This window comes from Notechis scutatus, chromosome 2 (assembly GCF_049901735.1).
Source record: "Notechis scutatus isolate UNSWTSFEM ecotype Mainland chromosome 2, rNotScu1.2, whole genome shotgun sequence".
Classification (NCBI taxonomy): domain Eukaryota; kingdom Metazoa; phylum Chordata; class Lepidosauria; order Squamata; family Elapidae; genus Notechis; species Notechis scutatus.
The window spans coordinates 136,617,622-136,637,709 of NC_142010.1; the positions used below are offsets into that span (position 1 = coordinate 136,617,622).

The window sequence follows — 20,088 nt, forward strand, 5'->3', positions numbered from 1 at the left end:
AAAAAGGTTTTCCAAACAGCCACCCAAATGATTTAATCAGAAGTAATTTCCAAAGGTTCCAAAGTCACCAAACAATCCAAACAGACTATTTCTTTTAGATACCTTCTTCTTCTTCACTTTCTCTTTCTGGGGTTAAAGTAATCACAAATCCTTTTCAAATATATTTTTTGGAAGTTTTTAAACTCTTTGTAATTCTAGGCAATCTTCTCCTTATTTTCAAATTTTGCTCTAATTCTTTTTTTCACTCTCCCTTCCCACTCACAGCCAAAAAGGTTTTTTTTTTTCCGCTGTCACTTTAGGAAGGAGAGTAGAACAAATAAAAAACTTTCCCCTTTAGAATATTCGCAGCTTAAAACTCTCACAGGGAACAATATATACTTAGCAGCCTTCAAGGTTCCAGGTCACTTTCTCCCGTCTTGTCCCGGTTAGAAGCAACTTTCACTCTTCTTTCAGCTTCCTCCCTCCTGCACCTGCTTGTCCGGCTGCAGCTTTCTTCGTGGCAGCCATTGCTGACTGCCGTTCCTCCGCCTCGGGAAAAGGGGGTTTAGCCGGCTGGGGAGGGGGTTTACGACACCCCAAACCCCTTGCCGGATCCCCCTGTCTTCAGCTGCCTCTGCGGGGCAGCTATATCCCCCAGATCCAAATGGATCGGGGGAACCTTGACGGTGAACGCAGCAGGGATCGCGCGGTCGCAAATCCCTGCCGCCACCGAAAGGTTGCAAACCGGAAGTTCTCAGGTCAACTTTAGATGGCGCTTCCAACAGTTGGAATTGCATTTCTTCTGAATGGTTTCAGCTCTGGAAAAGAAAAGAGGAACAAAGCAGGAACGAGCTCACACTAACTCAAATTAATAAAAAAAATAGATGGTGGTTTTTCTTTTCATAAGAAAATAAGAGGTCTGAAGCAGAAGCATCACTAGGGGATGCTTGCCTTCTGTCAACCAGAGGACAAAGCAAGCAAACTCCTTCCAGGCTCCTTCTGGTTCACAAAAAAGATTCAAAAAATAAGCAATTATTCTGAGCAGTGGTGGGATTCAAACATTTTTTACTACCGGTTCTGTGGGTGTGGCTTGGTGGGTGTGGTGTGGCTTGGTAGGCATGGCTTGGTGGGCGTGGCAGGGGAAGGATACTGCAAAATCTCCATTCCCACCCCACTCCTGGGGGAAGGTTACTGCAAAATCCCCATTCTCTCCCTACCCCACTAACCTGCTTTCCAGCTCCGTTCTCCTGTGCAGGGCAACAAAAGAAGACCCAGCCAATCAGCTGGGACTCGGGAGACAGAGAGTAGATGGGGGCGGGGCCAGTCAGAGGTGGTATTTGCTGGTTCTCCAAACTACTCAAAATTTCCGCTCCTGGTTCTCCAGAACTGGTCAGAACCTGCTGAATACTACCTCTGATTCTAAGGAATAAAAGGAGTGGCCTGGAAGCCTTCACAAAATCTTACTTTATGTTATTTGGCTACCTCTGCTATTGTTTTCCCAGAACCCAATAATCTGTAATGGAATGGGAAGAGCTGAGGGGGAAATCTGAGTAATCTTCACTGGGAAAGATCACCGTTGGGTCCTTTTCAGCATCATTTTATTCCCTGTACCTACTAGAATTGCAATACTGTAATAGGGTGTTTTTGAAGGAAGTATTGACGGCAATCTGCTTGTCTCAAACTGGGGGCCTGTTCCCAACTAGACATGCCTGGCTGATTCCATCTAGTGCATAAAAACCTCCCTTCTGATTGAAAAAGGAACTTGTTCCCTGCAGACAGTGCATTTGATGTTTTGGCTTGACGATAGTATTAACGCTGCAAAAACTTAAGCCAAACGGGGGATATAGCTTAGAAGGTGGGAAGCAGATTAGGTAATAGTCATAGTTTCAAATTACCACCAGCATTAAAGCCCATATTAAGGACTTCATTAGAAAGCAAAGTCAAAACTCCTACTCAATTCTTGGTGGGATTATTTGAAATAAAAAGTAAATCCTTGGTAAAGTATTCAATTTGTTCTGCTGGCATTCTTCCTAGCTGAGACAACAGGTTCAGCTGTCTTCCATCTTAAAATAACTATTGTTATATTTTTCCAGATCTGTAAATATTTTTTAAATAAATTGTTGTTTCTACTAAAGTAAATAGATTGGTTTAAAACTAATTTAAAACTGGTATTAAACCAAGTTATTTCTTTCAGAAACTGTTTTTTCCTCTTCAGATAGGTTCCCTGTAATTATCTGGGAACAGGCCCCCAGCTTTCAATATCCTGACAGTAAACTCTACTATTGTTATTTTATATTTGGTTTTAGATTGTGAGTTTTAGTCCTGCCTTGGGCGCGAAGCCAGCTGGGTGATCTTGGGGCAGTCACTTTCTCTCAACCCTTGGAAGGAAGCAGTGACAAACCGCTTCTGAAAAACTTTGTCAAGAGAACTGTGGTAACTTGTTCAGGAAGTCTCCAAGAAGTAGACACAACTGAATGAAAGAAGTGTGTGTGTGTGTGTGTGTGTGTGTTACATGCGCACATGGATCTATGTATTTACATTTGTAAGGCTGCCCAATTCAAAATGACTCTTGGCAATTAAAAACATAAAAAGTAGCAAACTTTTTTTTAAAGCAACATATAAAGACAATATATCCTGCACACCCAGAATACTGTTGAAGACCTGCCATCTGTTAGACCAAGGCCTTGGCAAAAGCTATGTTTTAAGGGCTTTGTTTAGAAAGTCAGGTTGGGAGCCACACAAATCTTGGGAGAAATGCTGGCTCAGAAGGCAGAAGTAATGACAGAAAAGGGTGACCAAAAACCACGGGCAAAGCGGTCATCAGCTTTTGGTTGTGTTTGGGTTACGGATGATGTCCTGTTGTTCCTGCTTTCCAGAATTGGTGGGTAGCTGTTGCACATTAGGATAAACTGGAAATGCAGATCTATCTTGGATTTGGGTGACATCACACAGTCAGACCAACAGACTTGCGTGCAATCTTGCAAAAAAAAAAAAAAAAGACTCGGAAAAGAAGACAATCAAGCAGTGAATAATATCTCAATCAAGGAACTATCAACTTAAACAATTAAACAGTAAACAAGAATCCAATCAAGGAATTACCCAAAAGAAAACAACAAATCCCAGCAACACTGACAGGGCAAGCATTTCTATATAAACAGAAAGCAAACCTCACTCCCTTCCAGCATTGATGATGTTACCTCGCTGGCAGTGGTGGGATTCAATTTTTTTTTACTACTGGTTCTGTGGGCGTGGCCTGGTGGGCATGGCAGGGGAAGGATACTATAAAATCTCCAGTCAGAGGGGGTATTTTCCGGTTCTCCGAACTACTCAAAATTTATTTATTGATTGATTGATTTCATTTGATTTGATTTGTCAATCACTTACAAGATACAGGTATAAGAATAAACATAGTTTTGAATACATGAGATGGATACTCATAAGAAAAATAAAAAGAAACAATAGGACAGGGACAGGAGGCATGATTGGTGTGCTTATGCACGCCTCTTAGGAAAGGGGTGTGATCAATAGTAGACAGTCTAAGGTTAAAGTTTTTGGGGCTTGGGGAAGAAACCAGAGTCAGGTAGAGTATTCCAGACATTGACCAGTCGTATTTTCTGCAATCAAGTTTGGTGCGGTTAACCTTGAGTTTGTATCTATTGTGTGCTCTTGTATTGTTATGATTGAAGCTGAAGTATTCTTTTGCAGGTAGGACATTGCAATGTATGATTTTATATACTATACTTAGATCGGATTGAAGGCAGCGTAGTTCTAGGTTTTCTAGGTCTAAAGTTTCAAGTCTGGTGGCATAAGGTATTCTGCAATGAGTAGAGGAGCGGAGAACTCTTCTTGTGAAATATTTTTGGACTTTCTCAATTGTGTTAATATCAGATGCATGATATGGGTTCCAGACTGATGAGCTGTATTCAAGTATAGGTCTAGCAAATGTTTCGTATGCTCTAGTTAGTAGTGTGATATTACCATAGAAGAAGCTACGTAGGATTAGATTAACAACTCTTAATGCCTTTTTGGCTATGTAGTTACAGTGGGCTCTAGCACTTAGATCATTAGAGATGAGTACTCCAAGGTCCTTGACAGAGTTTGGATCAGGGGTGTGATTCAAATTTTTTAACAACCGGTTCTGTGGGTGTGGCTTAGTTGGTGAGCATGGTTTGGTGGTCATGTGACTGGCTGGGCGTGGCCACCTCAACATCACTCACATTAAGGCATGCATCTCCTCGCCTGGCCTCTCACGACTGTGGGGATGCTGCAACAGTCGTAAGTGTGAAAAACGGTCATAAGTCACTTTTTTCAGTGCCATTGTAACTTTGAATGGTCACTCCACACAAGCAAAGTACCAGCAAAGGAAGAAAAAAAAAACTCCAGAGAAGTTCCTGAGACAGGAAGTCTAGTCCTGCCGTGAATGTAATAAGAGTTAATGGAGAGGCAGTTTCTGTAAGCAACACCAGAATGTTTCCTTCCTGCCTTCCTTACAGGATTAGGCCAGTAATTTCTTCTAACAACCAGTTCTCCGAACTGCTTAGAATGTTAACAACCGGTTCTAGCGAATAGGTGCGAACCTGTAGAATCCCACCCCTGGTTTGGATCCTCAACAAGGTCTTGACTATTTAGCTTGTATTTTATTTTCTGATTCTTTTTGCCAATATGTAAGACAGAGATTTGTTGAGATTTCCGCTATCGGTTCTCCAGAACTGCTCAGAATCTGCTGAATACCATCTCTGCTGCCTGGGTAATGAAATATCTGCAAAAAAACAATTAAGTTCAGAGACACCAAGAACTTCACAAGTCTCTTAGCATTTAGATCTCAAATATCTGCAAAAGTTCCATATCCTGATTTGCAAGAGATAAGATGAGTTGAGGGGGGGGAATGTGATTAATTAAAAAAACATTTGCTACTGAATGATTATTATTTCTGTCAGTGTTCAGTCTGAGAACAGGTAGCATTTGAATTTGAACCATGTGCTCTTAACATACAATCAACTATTATTCGTACTTATAATAAGTGTTCCACTCCAATGACTCATTATGAACATTGGTGTGGCCTCTTCAGCTGCTTTTACCAACAGACGTGTTAATGGCACCACTCATTACATTTCCTACCACATGCAAGCTGTAATTACATTTAATTTTACTTAATTAAAATGTTCTGAATTTTTGCTCTTCTCTATCCTGAAATTTTTGGGATAGTGCAGGCTAAAAAATCCTGTTAAAGAAACCAGAAGATGAGTGGGAAACTCAAGTGGTGCAGAAACGTGCCTGAGTTTTGATCCACACGCTACCCTTAGGAATAAAGCAGAGTTCTAACTAAACAGGACTAGAATCTTAAACTTCAGAGAAACATTTTTAGAATGAGCCAGGTTGTAGCTCATGAATTGGGAAAAAAACCTGCTCACCAGATGTTGCTGAGAAATAGTTCCCAACTTCCTCACTATTGATGCTAACTATATTGGGCTGGAATCAGTGGTAGTATTCAATTTTTTTTACTATCAGTTCTGTGGGCATGGCTTGGTGGGCGGGGCATGGCGTGGCTTGGTGGGTGTAGTGTGCCTTGGTGGGAGGGGCAGGGGAAGGATACTGCCAAATCTCCATTCCCTCCCTACCCCGCTAACCTGCTTTCCAGCTCCGTTCTCCTGTGCAGGACAACAAAAGAAGACCCAACCAATCAGCTGGGACTCAAGAGGCAGAGAATAGATGGGGGCAGGACCAATCAGAGGTGGTTTTTGCTGGTTCTCCAAACTACTCAAAATTTCCACTACCGGTTCTCTAAAACCTGTCAGAACTGCTGAATACCACCTCTGGTTGGAATTATGATTCAATAGAAGAGAGTATCTGTAGCTCAGAATTGAACTGTGAAGTCCTTGGTATTCTCTGACCTTGGTGGCTTGCTTGCAGATGTTTCATTAGTCCACTAGGTAACATTTTCAGTGGAAGTCCTCCTTCCCAGTTCAGCAGCTAAAATACATTTCTTTGGGGAGATAGAGGGATGTCTTTTAATTTGTGAAATTAACCCAAGTTCTGCCAAATTTCCCCTTTTGGTCAAAATAACTGAAAACATGTAAAACTGCTCTCATCTTTTTTTTAACCAATCTACAAAAGACTTGCTCCACAAGACAAAGCAACTGGCATTTTGTTCTTGGCATCAGTGAGAGGGGAAAAGAACTGAAACATCCTGAAAGTGGGAGCTGTGTTAACCTACCAACCAAGGAATTTCAAAGTGTCTCTTTGGTCCAATCAGTTTCACCTCTCCACACCTGTAGAAAACATGCACACTTTAATGTATATTCTGCCCTTTTCCACCACGGCACTGGAGATGAACAGTTCTACATTTCAATCATGCAAACAATTCATTTTCTTCTCCTCTGAGGCATTGGAAAAGGTTAAACTACCTAATAATCTAATTATACTATTAATATTGGTCTGTGTTATGTTCTATTTTTATTGCTTTGCTTGTGCTGCATTGGAAGATTAATGCATACCAAAGGGGGGGGCGAGTGAATATTTTGTGCCTTCCATTTCTTCCTAATGTGCCATTTACTTGGCTCCATTCTTTCCTCTGCAGACTCAAACTCACCCTCTTCCTCCGTACTGGCATCTGGAGAGGGCAAGGCCATGACAGTTTCAACTTATTCCCTATGGTTTTTTTTTTTTATGGGACCACATTGTCCATACTTGAGCAATAGTTTGCTTCACACAACGTTTTGGGAGTTTTAGAAAGGGGCATTCAATAGACCAGGGGTGTCAAACTCAAGGCCCAGGGGCTGGATCCAGCCACAGGCAGCCCTCCCAAGCTCTGTTTTTGCTGGCAGAGGGGTTGTAGGAGGCCGTTACAGCCAAAAACATAGCATGCAAGGGCCATTGGTAGCCCTCCAGAGCTCTGTTTTCACTGGCAGAGGGTTGCAGGAGGCCGTCACAGCCAAAAACGGAGCTCGGGAGCCTGTTTTTGCTGGCAAAGTGTTTGGACCACCAGAGGCACCCCCAACACGAGTGATGTTGAGCTGACCACATCCACATTCACCATGGCCACCCCAGCCCCCCGAGGTCAAACACAACCCAGATGCGGCCCTCAGTGAAATAAAGGTTGACACCCCTGCAATAGATGGTCCTCTCCAGAAAGGAGTTATTTAAGTCTTTATCCAGAGGCACAGAAAAAATTTCAGTTGAGCTAGCATCCTGCCATAAGCAAAGATCATGATAGATAGATTCTATTTAAAGTGTGCTAAAATCAGCTTTTGATATTCTAAAAAATGATTCATCCCAGCCCAGGTAAACAATGCTAATTTTCAGGCCTTTAAATAGAAACTTATAACATATGTCAAAGGGGGAGGAGGGATATTAAACCAAGCAAAACACGTAGAACATTTTCCAGTGACAATTCATTGGCTGGGTAATAATGAGAAATCTTAATTGGTTTGAGGAAAGGGGAGGTATTACGCCTTTTGGTAAGCTCAAGATGATTCCAATCAGACGTGAATACTTTCAATCAATGAAATAAGTCCTGGAAATGTGGACCATAGCCACTTAAGAATTAAAGAAGATAAAGAAAAGTCCTGCTAGAAAGTCCTTCTGGCCAATCTGAACCTGGCTGAAGTGGAGTTCAGAGGCCTATCATCTGTAGATGCAGAGCCCACTGTAACTACATAGCCAAAAAGGCATTAAGAGTTGTTAACCTAATCCTAGGTAGCTTTTTCTCTGGTAATATCACACTACTAAGTCCATAAATATTTCACAAAAAGAGTTCTCCACTCCTCTACTCGTTGCAGAATACCTGATGCCACCAGACTTGAAATTCTAGACCTAGAAATATGCCGCCTTCGGTCCGATCTAAGTATAGTACATAAAATCATACATTGCAATGTCCTACCTGTCAATGAATACTTCAGCTTCAACTATAACAATACAAGAGCACACAATAGATACAAACTCAAGGTAAACAGCACCAAACTTGATTGCAGGAAATACAACTTCAGCAACAGAGTGGTCAATGCCTGGAATACTCTACCTGACTCTGTGGTTTCTTCCCCAAACCCCCAAAACTTTAACTTTAGACTGTCTACTGTTGACCTCACCCCTTTCCTAAGAGGTCTGTAGGGGGCGTGCATAAGCGCACCAACGTCCCTATACTGTCCCTATCCTATTGTTTCTTTTTTATTTTTCTTATATGTATCCATTTCACATATTCATAACTATGTTTATACTTATACCTATTATCTTGTAAGAGATTGACAAATAAAATAAATAAATAAATAAAATATCTGAACACAGATTTTGCAGCTTCTTAATATTATGTACGATGTTGAAAGCATCTTTAACCACCCTGTTTAAAAAAAAAAAACAATTTACCCCATTGAGCATGAGAAATTTATTAAAAAACTGAAGAAAGGAAAGGGGAGAGAAGAAGAGAAATGCCACTTTTCCGTTCCCACTTCTGGACCTTTTCTTTGGAAGAAGATCCTTCTTCCAACGCTAGTATTTGATGAGGGCAGGCAGGTTGCCAGCAGGAAATTTCTTCCCAGGGCACCGAAAAGCTGCAGATGAGAGATTTTCCTCAGGACAACTGCAGGGAAGAAAATGATTAAATCTCCCTATCAAGTCTGCAGGAGATTGATAATCAGCACTACCATCTCAGCGGATGAGGCTCAGCCCAGCACATACACCTTTACCTCCTGAAAGGCAGACGTGGGAGGGCAGAAGGCACTGGGGAGGAAGGCTGGAGGGTGTGGGGATGGCAGCAGTTGCAAGAAAAATTTGATCCAGCTCTGAAAAGCCAGGTCCTTGAAATATAACAAGGCAGAATTCTATGCCTCAGCATTAGCCTGACCGTAGCAAGTCCAGAGACCAAGCCTTTTCCTTCTCTCGTTAAAAATGGCTGGCCCTGAAATGGAAAAGAGGAATAGGTACCACGCTATCCATCCATTTGCCACGGTCTATGGAATTTAATTGATAGGCTGGATTTGCTGCAGACACCAGAGGAACAGTTGAAGTTACTACACTGCCTCATCCTATCTACCGGTTGGAAATTCTGCAGCAGTGGGATCCTACCTGTTCCACCACCGGTTCGGTGGTCATCCCCATGTGTGTGCACCTAACATGCACGCGCAGCTTTCCACACACCAGCTGAGGCCTGCAGTGGCAATCAGTTGAGAAGAGAAAGAAGAGAAAGGCGCAGGGGTGGGTGGGAGGGCCGATCCTGTGCTTTTCTCTTCTTTCTCCTCTCAGCTGATCATTGGAGGCTTTTTTTAGTACCAGTTTGGCCGAACCGGTAGGAATTTTTGCTACCAGTTTGGCCGAACTGGGCCAAACCAGTAGCACACCACCATTGAAATTCTGTTTACATATAGCACTGCAGAGCAAACAAAGAGTATAATCACCATGTGCTTTACTGCTCAACTGTTTAACTGTGACAGGAAAACAGGAATCTCTATTTAGAATAAAAGAGTATAGAGTATACAATCCAGGCCTGTCAAACTGGCGGCCAGTGGGCCAGATGTTTCATGCGGAGGCCACGCACATCCCAGCTCCGCAAAGGCAACAAATGTGACGATACCTCACGATATGTCACATGACACGATCAAGTTTGATACCCAGTGCAGTATCCCATAAATCCAAACTTGTAAATACTGCCATCTACTGGCTGAATACTACTGTAGTCGTTGCATAGAAATACATTTCAACAATGAATTCCAACAGTAAGGATGGAGAGAACAGAGATGGGATTTAAATGGCACATGTAATTGTTTCTCTTTATGATATCAAAAAGGACTACCAAAAGATGCCAATGGATGTTGCATTGAACAACAATTAATGGTTTCAGTGAATGAGCTACCAAGGGGACAATCATAGTTTCTTGATTGCAAATACCCTCGCAATAGATATGCAATATTTAAATGATACTTTACAAACTGAACAAGAGAGGATTCAAGCCCTGACTGTGCATTACAAATGCTTATAAAAAATGTATCCGCCTTTCTTTTAAAAAAAGAGCTACAGAGAAGGAGCATAGCTCCTTCCTACCTAATGCTTTTTCACTTAACATGCATATAGAATCCAGATGCTTATTTGCAAGAAGAATCAACTTATTTCATGGTATATATATATATATATATTTCTTAACCTGCATTCCTTAAATCAGTTAGCAATGGGGCCTATATTTTGTGTAACTGTCTTTCAGATTGTTCTGTTAAGCATATCTAACTTTTTCTATGATATTCACAGGGGTTAACTTTTCCTAGATCAACCTGAATGTCTAAGAGTGTACATACAACAGCGATGTTTTAAAAAGTTACATTATCAATAATCTACATGGGAAGCAGCCGCTAAAGAAACAAGGAAAACTTATTAGCGAGTGGGAGATTTATATATATAGATATATATCACATAACTAGGAGCAGGCCTGAAATTGGGAGATCCTTACAGAGACCACACGTCTCTGTTCAGCAGGAAGAGTTGATAAGATCAGTTACCTACGTATTTTTGCAAAGTGGGGAAAGAAGTTATAATGTCTCTCTAAATGCAGTCATTTCGGCAATCATTTTTAATGGCACAAAGCAGCCAGAAGGGTTACTAATGCACCATTAGAGCTATTTGCATATTCACAGTGATCCGGTGTAGTCTCCCACTCGTACTTTCAGTACATCCCATAAATGTCAGCTGTGCATTACTACCTCAAAAGTTTCGAGGCAGGGAGAGAAAAAACCCTTACCCTTGGATAGAAAGTATGCTTCAAAGCAGACATATTTGACTTCTGCTGGCCCAAGGGCAGGGGTGGACTTCTACCGATTCTGTCCACCTCTGTAGAACCGGTAGCTCTGAAGAGCAGCAGACATAGAACCGGTTCTATGTCTGCTGTTGTTTTTGCCCACCTGCCCGTCCGGATTCTTACCTGACCTTTATTTCCTGCTTTTTCAACTTCAGCTGCCACGCGAGGCACAGCTGCAGTTAAAAAAGCAGGAAAAATGTCCTTTTTCAAAGGCTGCTTCTCTGCACTCAGCGTGCTGATGACGATTTACAGACACGCGGGCACAGTGTGCAGGGAAGGAAGCACATCGTAAATCACCGAACCTCATAAGTCACCATACCAATAGTTAACCCTGTCGGATCCCACCCCTGCCCAAGGACTGTACCAAGTCTTGCAAAGCATGTGAAAAATCACACACCAAAAGGGGTAGGCCAGATCAATTGGGAAGGTGTACAAATTTAAAGCAGCCATTCTCCCCTCTTATCATTCTTATGGAAGCACCAAAGAATCTGGATTCCCTCCCCACCTCGAAACTGTATCATTCCCACTCATAATAATAGTACCACAAGAGGATGCTACTTAGAAGTTCTTAGAAAGAAAAAGGTGACATAAGTTACTGGCGCCCCCCGTAAGGGAGCTAGGAAATTCTACCCAGAGATTTAAAAAGAAAGCCTGCCAGAAGATAAGGTGCGTCAATCAGAATTGCTGATGTAAGGTATGAACTACATAAATATCTGTTGTGAGGCGATTTGGCACGCTTGCTTTGAAATGTCAATCCCAAATGTTTTGTTTTTTTAACTCTGTGAAGAAATAAAGTTTTTCAAATGTTCCCACCCCACCTTTGTGTTATTATTTGAACTAACTTGCACTAAATGAAAGGAATCACTCAACGATAAGGATCAGACTGGGTGGGTTCTGAAAGTGCCATTTTGCCTGACACCGTTTTTAGTTTTCTAGAAAATGTGCACTGAAGAAAGCCTATAGAGACCTGCTGTGAGATTTCCCCATCATAGCCGAACTGTTTCACCCATACTTCATTTTTCTCCCTTTACATAAAAATAGGGCCTCCTGAGGTGTGTTTCCCCATCAGGAACTCTGCCACTGTTCACAAGGTCAAACAGTTTTCTCCATGAAGATCACAACCAATGATGACTATTTCACATGTGTATAGCAGTAAGGGACAGTAATGTTAAATATCTTTTTTCAGAACTGAGGGAAATTCAATAAATCTAGGTTAGAAACCAGACATTATGACTTCTAGTCCCAACCTAAGCAAGAAAACTGGCTGAGGGACTTTGGGCCAGTCCCTCTGTCTCAGCTCAACCCACTTCACAGGATTATTGTGGAGAAAAAAGGTGGTGGAATGACTGTTTAGACCTTGAGCTGTTTATAAAACTGATAAAGGTGGGATATAAATAAATAAAGCGTTGGGAAATTCTGTTTATATATAGCACCACAAATAAAGAGTACAAAACAATCACCACATGCTTTTCTGCTCAACTGTTTAACTGTAGTAAGAAACAGGAAACTCTACTTAGAACAAGAGTGCATATAGCAGCAGCCCGCAATTTTCTGGGTATCAGGGACCATTTCTGTGAAAAGAGGTTTTTCCACAGACTGGAGGAAGCGTGGTTTTGCATGCTGACTGCATCCCACGGATGGGCCTTCGCTTGTTTGCACAGCCTGGTTTCTGGTATGTCGCGGCCCAGTACCAATCCATGGACTGGGGGACCCCTGGTATAGAGTATATATACCATAGATCCAAACTTGTAAACACTGCCATTTACTGTAGTTGTTGCATAGAAATACATTCTAACAATGAATTCCAACATAAAGAGGTTAAGGTGGATTTATGTTGGCTTAGCCTCTACAGCGTTAGAAAACTGGAAGGAGACTCGTAACAAACATTGTATAGACTAAGTAATGGTGTTGATCATGCATGATTTACAACTTGATGTTTGGGCACCCACATTTTCCTGGATCTTCAGATCACAAATCTAACTGGACAATGTAATGCTTTAGCTTAGCAAAGATGCTTCACACCACTCAGCTCTTACCTGTCCATATAAAACACTGGAGCCTTTCATATGCACAAAGAAGGTATCATTGCAGCTCATAGTGTATGGTGGTTAAGGTATGAGCCTTTACATTTGAAAGTCTTGAAACTCTGATTGTTGAGCCAACCTAGTCTTAATTCTGCTGTTAGACAGCAAGGTGCTCATAACTGAATCTGCCACATTTTTGAATGGCAATTGTTATGTATTGAATGTATATAGTTGTGTTTACTGTGCTAAAGTGAAACTAACCTTTAGATTACCCTAACTGCTAGCTCCAACTGTTTTGGAGAGAAATTTAGAACATTTATACAGTATTTGGGTGGGCTTTTTCTAGTTCTATGATTGGTTAAAGCCCTGTGGGCCCTAGAGTATAAATCACTGGCATTTGCCTGCAGTTCCTCAGTTCCAGTTTTGAGTCAATAAATGCTGTTGCAGCTATGCTGGCCTGGTTCTTGCTTACTGAAGCCCACTACACAATAGCAATCAATTAGCTAAACTAGAACAAAAGCAAGTGAGTCACCACCCAATGCTACCATCAGGTTTGTTCCACCAGCTTCCGCTTGAGGGAGCGGTTCTCTGATCCTGTTCCAGCTGGAACTGCAGTGCCCAGAATGAAAAAAAGAGCAATCCAGATGCTCTTTTGCCCAACAATTGGCACCTGAGTCTTGGAAATCATGCAATTGTGGAAAAACAGAAAGAAGCAAAGAGAAGGATGCATGGCAGAAGCAGGTTTGGAGAAACGGAAAGCCAGAGAAAATGCCCAACTCCAAATGGGTGTGGTCAGTTGGACTAGTCTTCTTTCCAATGGAGATGGAAGAACTCACAACATGGCACTGTTGGATGGAGAAGGCTGGCGCCTAGATTGCCACAGCTGCCATCAGTTCCCAGTGCAGAGAAAGAACCTACCACTATTCTAACTGATTGGGAAGCTAGTAAGGAGCTCCAGCTGTCGGGTGGCAATTGCCAAAAATAATTAGGCTTGCAGCCACATGGGTCTTGGCTCCCTGGGTTAGAGCATGATGGAAGTTCAGCTACAGTCAGCATTCAGGCCAAGGGCATATCATGCCTATGTTGGTCCACATATCATGATGAAAAGACATGCTGAAACAGGCAAGTAAAATGAGAAAATGAGACTCTACAAATGTAACGGAGGAGCTGTATTGGAGAAAGCATTTTGCACATGCTCAGACATCTTTCTTTGAACCAACTTTTTAAAAAGAGGGGTTGGGCTTGGCACCTCTTGAACAACCTAAAGGCACTGGTGTTTTAGAGCAGTGGTCGGCAACCAGTGGGCCGGGGACCACTGGTGGTCCGCGAGAAAATTTTGGTGGTCCACAGAGAAATGTCCCCCCAAAGCAATTAATCCAGGCTGCATGGGAACACAAGGCTGCGCTGCCCACATGGTCCGCCCACCCACTGGCCCCCACCCTTCAGCTAAGCACAAACCTTACCTTGAATAGAGCCACGCGAGCTGGAACTGGAAGGTAAGACCAACGGCGGGGGAGGGACATCCACCCTGGGGTGGCTTGCTGACGTTGGTGGGAAAGTCAGTCCCATATTCCAGAGCTGCAGTAATCACAGGACTGGCCTTTTGGTCATCCCGGAGCAGCTTCTCCAGTCCATGGCAGGCCAGTACACCCAGGTGGAGGAGGAGCTGCACTGGGATGACCAAAAGGCCAGTCCTGTGATTATTGCAGCTCTGGAATATGGGACCGACTTTCCCACCAGCAAGCCACCGTCAGTCAAAATTCATATTAGTGGTCCGCAGGATTTAAAATTATGAGTTTGGTGGTCCCTGAGATCCAAAAATTTGGTGACCCCTGTTTTAGAGGATCAAGGCAAAAGCCTTGTTGTATCTGATATTACAATGGAGCAATAGTGCTAAGCTCAGAGTTAGAATTCTGTGTGACTCTACTAAGCACCAGCAATGGTATAATCCATCTGATTTGTCCCTCTCTGCATGGCTGGCTAGCTTGTTTATTTGTATTTTATTGTTTTGTTGTATAAGATGCCCAATCTCATTGACAAGTGGGCAGCCTTACAAAGCCATTAAAGATGAAATTCAGCTGTGCTATGTAATTATCACTATCTTACACAGTTAATATCTTAGAAAGCTGTATGATAAATTGGCCGATAAATATTCAGGAAATAGCAAAAAAAAAATGTTCTTTTGCTACCAAACAAGGGGTAATAATTGGATCTCTTCAATTTCTCATGAAGTTTTTTCCACATGCCCTCTCCCCACATAACAAAATGGATTTGGCTGAAGAGCTGAATCAAGTCATCATTTTGGACTAACCTGGACCACATTTACACTACCTGGCCAAGTTTAGAGTAATTTCAGTTCTGTTGCAAACCCAGTTGTGATCTGTGGAACCAGAGAAAATTTACTTCAAAATGTTCCTCTGTATTGGTTCCAAATCTACTTCTGTCTCTTCCAAGTAAGAACTTCCTACTTCATAATATTTAAGACATGCTAGACCACTGAATAAGGGGGTGTTTTTTCATCCCAGAGAATAGGATGTATGTATATATTTTTATCTCACCTTTATTATGTTTATAAACAACTCAAGGTGGTGAATATATCTGATACTCCTTCCTTCTCCTATTTTCCCCACAACAATAACCTGTGAGGTGGGTTGCACTGAGGGAGTATGACTGATCAAAAGTCAGGCAGTTGGCCTTTATGCCTAAGGTGAATCACAGTCTTCTGGTTTCTAAGCCAGCACCTTAACTACTACACCAAACTGATTCTCTGTATTCTCTGTAATAGCACATGGTGTTTTGTTTCTGTGTAAATATGTGTGTGCATTAAAAATCTGGCTTTTCCCCTGTCCCTTGTTGTTGTTAGTCGAGAAGTCGTGTCCAACAGAGAGAGGGGAGAGAGAGAGAGAGAGATACTACAGAAAAGCGGATGGAGTTAGTGGAGATTGTGAAATTGATTGTCATAATTGAAGAAAATAATTAATCTAGTTTTGTTTCTATTTGGAGCTGCTTCTGGACTTTTTGATCAAAATGAAACTTTGATTTTAGGTTTCGATGATTAGAATGATTTTGCAATAACAGAAATAGTTTGAAATGTTGTGAAATATAAAGCAAAAGGTTGATGTTGCATTATTTTTGTAATCTACTGCACCAAAGAAAGAAAGTGAAAAATCATCGCCTTTTCCTACTCTCTTTCACTCTTCTCTTTTTTCTTGTTTTTCTATACTTTTATAATGAAATAATAAAATTTACTATTAAAAAAGAATACAGAAATCAGACATTGCCTACACTGTGAACTACTGCAGTTCCAGGCATAATAAAAATCCCAATATCCTGGTCCATACAGAAAGGGGAAAATTAGAATAACAATTCTCCCTCTTATATATTTAGTATATTGCCTTTGCGTGTAGCCAGGTTACCACAAATTTGAGGTGTTGGTATGTGGAGAAAGCTTCTGGCCAACATGATGCCTGATTATACATTTCCAATGAAAGCTGTATTGATGGCAAAACATATTTTTGTAACTAGGCACATTACCTAACAGCGGCAACCTTAGTTGTAGACTGCAGTTTAAAGCCAAAATGTGTAAAGAAAGAAAGGAGAGATAGTGTAAGGGTTTATTTAAGCCCAGAGGATGGGAGGCAGGAAAGGAAAGAGTTCAGGACATTCTACTTGTTTAAGCAGGGAAAGTCAACTGGGCCCCTTTTTACAGAGACTGGAGAAGTGCCTAGAGAAAAGTGAAGACCAGATTCACCAAGAAGGTTGCCTGGGAAAACTCCTGAAGAACTTCAAATTTGGGTGAGGTGGGGTTGAGTGGGGTAGGAGAAGGGCAACAATCATGAATGGATCAACAGCCTGATACAAAGATACATAGAGTTCCCGCATTGCAAATGGTAAAATGGATATTTTGCAGTTTCTGTTCCATCACAGCCAAGCCAGAAAAGTCAGCATGACAAGAACAATATGGGGAAACAGGAAAGCTCATGCTGGTTTGACACAAATTATAACCATGGAAATGCCTCCATTTACAGTATGGCTGGAACTGGGACTTGGGTCTCCTGGGTATTAATCCAATACCTTTACCACTGTATTATACTCACTCTTAATTTCAAGGAATGGAACACCATTTTATGTCAATGCACTTTGCATTGGTGTGGTGTGCCATTCCTTGAAATTGAGAGCCAGTGTAATAGAGTGGCAAAGGTGTTGTGCTTTTTGTCTAGACCATTTTGAAGGACTAATAGCTGTACCAAGACATCCAGAGAGCACAGGGACTTCAAGTATGTGTCTTGTTATATGCATTTGAATATTCTGTGTAGTTCAATCCCACCAGGTTAATATGGCAGAGTTATCTCCATCCCAGTCACCAGTTCACACTACATAATTCATTCATTCATAGCTCTGTCTGAGAAAGGTGTGCACAGATGGCCAACATCTGTTTTGAAATGGCTTATATTGATACATTTCATGAAAGAGACAAGGTGTTCATAGAACTAATTTGAAAAAGCATCCTTGGTTCAGTTTATCCTGATGATAGTATTCAAAGGGGTCACCCTGAAGATTCATTGTTAGGGACATACTTTTGTATGTTGAGATCCTCCAGACTGGTTTCATTACAGTTTTCTTCTTTCCTAGGCAGTTCTCCAAAATTGCAAATGGTTCCTTGGGAACTTGAACAGAAATTGACATTTGAAAAAAAAAAACAATTTCTAGGACACCAGGTAGTATATAACTTACTGGGGGAAAGAGGTTAAAGAACATTATCTTCCCCTTTTCACTGGAACTCATATATGGTCAATGACCTACTTTGGAAATCAGATGTGAACTGCTTTTGAACTGCTTTTGCTGGGGGTTCTTTAATCAGAATATTGAGAAAGGAATATCGGTTGATAGTAAAGGCATAAACAAAAAAGAGAGATAGCCAAGAATGTTTAATTTGGACTGACATTCTAATTCAAGACAGAAGATCGACAATGATTGCCATATTTAAACAGACATTCCTATGAGGGAAAATATGAGAAAAAGTCTGTTCTATAAACAACTGCTTCATCCAATTTAACTCTAGAATCTACTTCTTCATATTAGTTGTTCTACTTATTTAGATCATTATGTAGGCCTGTGTAGATTTTGGACAGGATCATAACCCTAACATTGTTTTAATTTGCAAATGTGAACAACTAGCTTTGGCAATTGCTACTGCTTCCTCTTCCTCCTCTTCTTTTCCACTTTTAGTACAAACTTGATTTACCATCCTAATCATTCCTACCCACTAATGCATTAAAGTTTAATTATTCTATAATTAAATCAGCCCAGGGTAAGGAGGACCTTTATAACAAAAACAAACACACACACAAATAAGCCTCTTTACCATTTAGGAGAAAAAACACACAGTGAACCTGCAAACAGTTGCCTGTCCTCATTAAAATGTTATGCCTAACATTTCTCAGGCAGTTTTTTGAAAAAATAAAAAGGAGCCCATCACTCAATTGGAAGCCAAGATTGAAATTGAAAATGAAAATGTTTATTCCTCAGGGATAAGAACTTCCCACAGCAAAAACCAACCCATTAGGAATGTCTAGCAGTCAGGTCCACTCTAATTGACCCAATGTGGGTTTGAAACAAGAAAATCTTCAGCCAGCTGAAATGGTTTTCAGCATATCTAGAGTGAAATTGGCACAGGTGAGCTCATACAGGGAGGGCAGAATAGATTCAAAGTGATCTCCTGAAAATAGGATCTCAGAGAAATGCTTCTAAGTTTGACTCCTCCTGGTATGTTTTTTCTTTAGCTTGAAACTGGATCTGCCCATATTTTTTCTAAGACAACAAAACTCAATGATGAGGAAAATAAGGTCGCATACTTCGGCAAGAAAACCCAAATGCATAGGTATAGAATAGGTGGTACCTGGATCAGTAGTAATAACTGTGAGAGAGATCTTGGAGTCCCCAGTGGGTAATCCCTTAAATATGAGTGTGCTGCAGCCACCAAAAAAGCAAAGCAGTCCTAGGCTGCAGTAACAAAGGGATAGAATCAAGATCATGTGAAGTGTTAGCACCACTTTATAATGCTTGGTAAGACCACACTTGGAGTCAGGGGTGGGAGGCAAATATTTTTACTACTGGTTCTATGGGTGTGGCTAGGTAGGTGTGGCCGTGTGACTGGGTGGGTGTGGTTTTTTTTTCGCAGCACCTCCCCCGGCTTTCCTTTTTTTTTTTTGGCCTCCTGGGCCTCAGGGAAGCCTCCTGGGAGGCCATTTTTGCTCCCAGGAGGCTTCCCTGAGGCCCAGGAGGCAAACAACAGAGCACGAGAGTATGTGCACAGCACACACACACACGTGTGCCCCTTTTTGCCTCCTGGGCCTCAGGGAAGCCTCCTGGGTGAAGCAGTAAAACAGCGTGGTGGATCCCGGCACAGCTGATCATCGGTACAGCTGATGATCAGGAGGAAAAGAAAAAAGAAATACCAGTTCGGCCGATCCGGTAGCTGTTTTCTTACTACCGGTTCACCTGAACTGGGCTTGAACCAGTAGAATACCACCACTCCTTAGAGTACTGTGTTCAATTTTGGTCATCACAATATAAAAAAGATCTTGAGACTCTAGAAAGAGTGCAAAAAAAGAGCAACAAAAGTTATTAGGAGACATGAGGCTAAAACCTATGAAGAACAGTTGAAGAAATTGAATAAGTCTACAGTAGTTTAATGAAAAGAAAGACTAGGGAAGACACGGCAGCAATGTTCCAATAGCTAAAGGGTTTCCATAAAGAAGAGGGGTCAACCTATTCTCCAAAGCATCTGAAGGCAGAGCAAGAAGCAATGGAAAAACAGTGAGTGAGCAAGCAAACAAAACCTCTCAGTTTGAGGAAGGAAGGAAGGAAGGAAGGAAGGAAGGAAGGAAGGAAGGAAGGAAGGAAGGAAGGAAGGAAGGAAGGAAGGAAGGAAGGAAGGAAGGAAGGAAGGAAGGAAGACTGCATCATCTACCCCCTAACATTTAGATGGCTTTGGACACCTTAACATCTCTAGGGGGTATCACTTGCTGCTCTGGTGGAAAAGCTTGACTAGTAACTCCTTTAAAACTGTCACCTTTAGAGACTGTCAAGTCTGAAGATATATCTAAAAACTAATCCAAGCCATAAGGCAGCATTGTTGTTCAAGATTGACATTATCCTACTTTCTTAGCCACTTTTCTTTTCTTTTTCTTCTTATGCTTTTTTCCAGAAGCACAAACCACAATTTTGTAGAACCACAGGGTTATTAAAGAACCTTAATTAATTCAGATTAATGTCAGGCTGTATCTGGGACACCCATCCACCCAGTCC

The 20,088-nt window shown here is 41.6% G+C and overlaps 1 long non-coding RNA gene across 1 annotated transcript in view; it reads right to left on the bottom strand.

The window, feature by feature from the left end:
• Positions 1–743: 743 nt before the first annotated feature.
• Positions 744–20,088, bottom strand: part of LOC148132264 (uncharacterized) — a 51,160-nt gene continuing 31,815 nt past the window's right edge. Inside the window, exon 3 of the long non-coding RNA XR_015747786.1 lies at positions 744–797. This is a non-coding gene — a long non-coding RNA (uncharacterized LOC148132264). The remainder of the gene's footprint in view (positions 798–20,088) is intronic.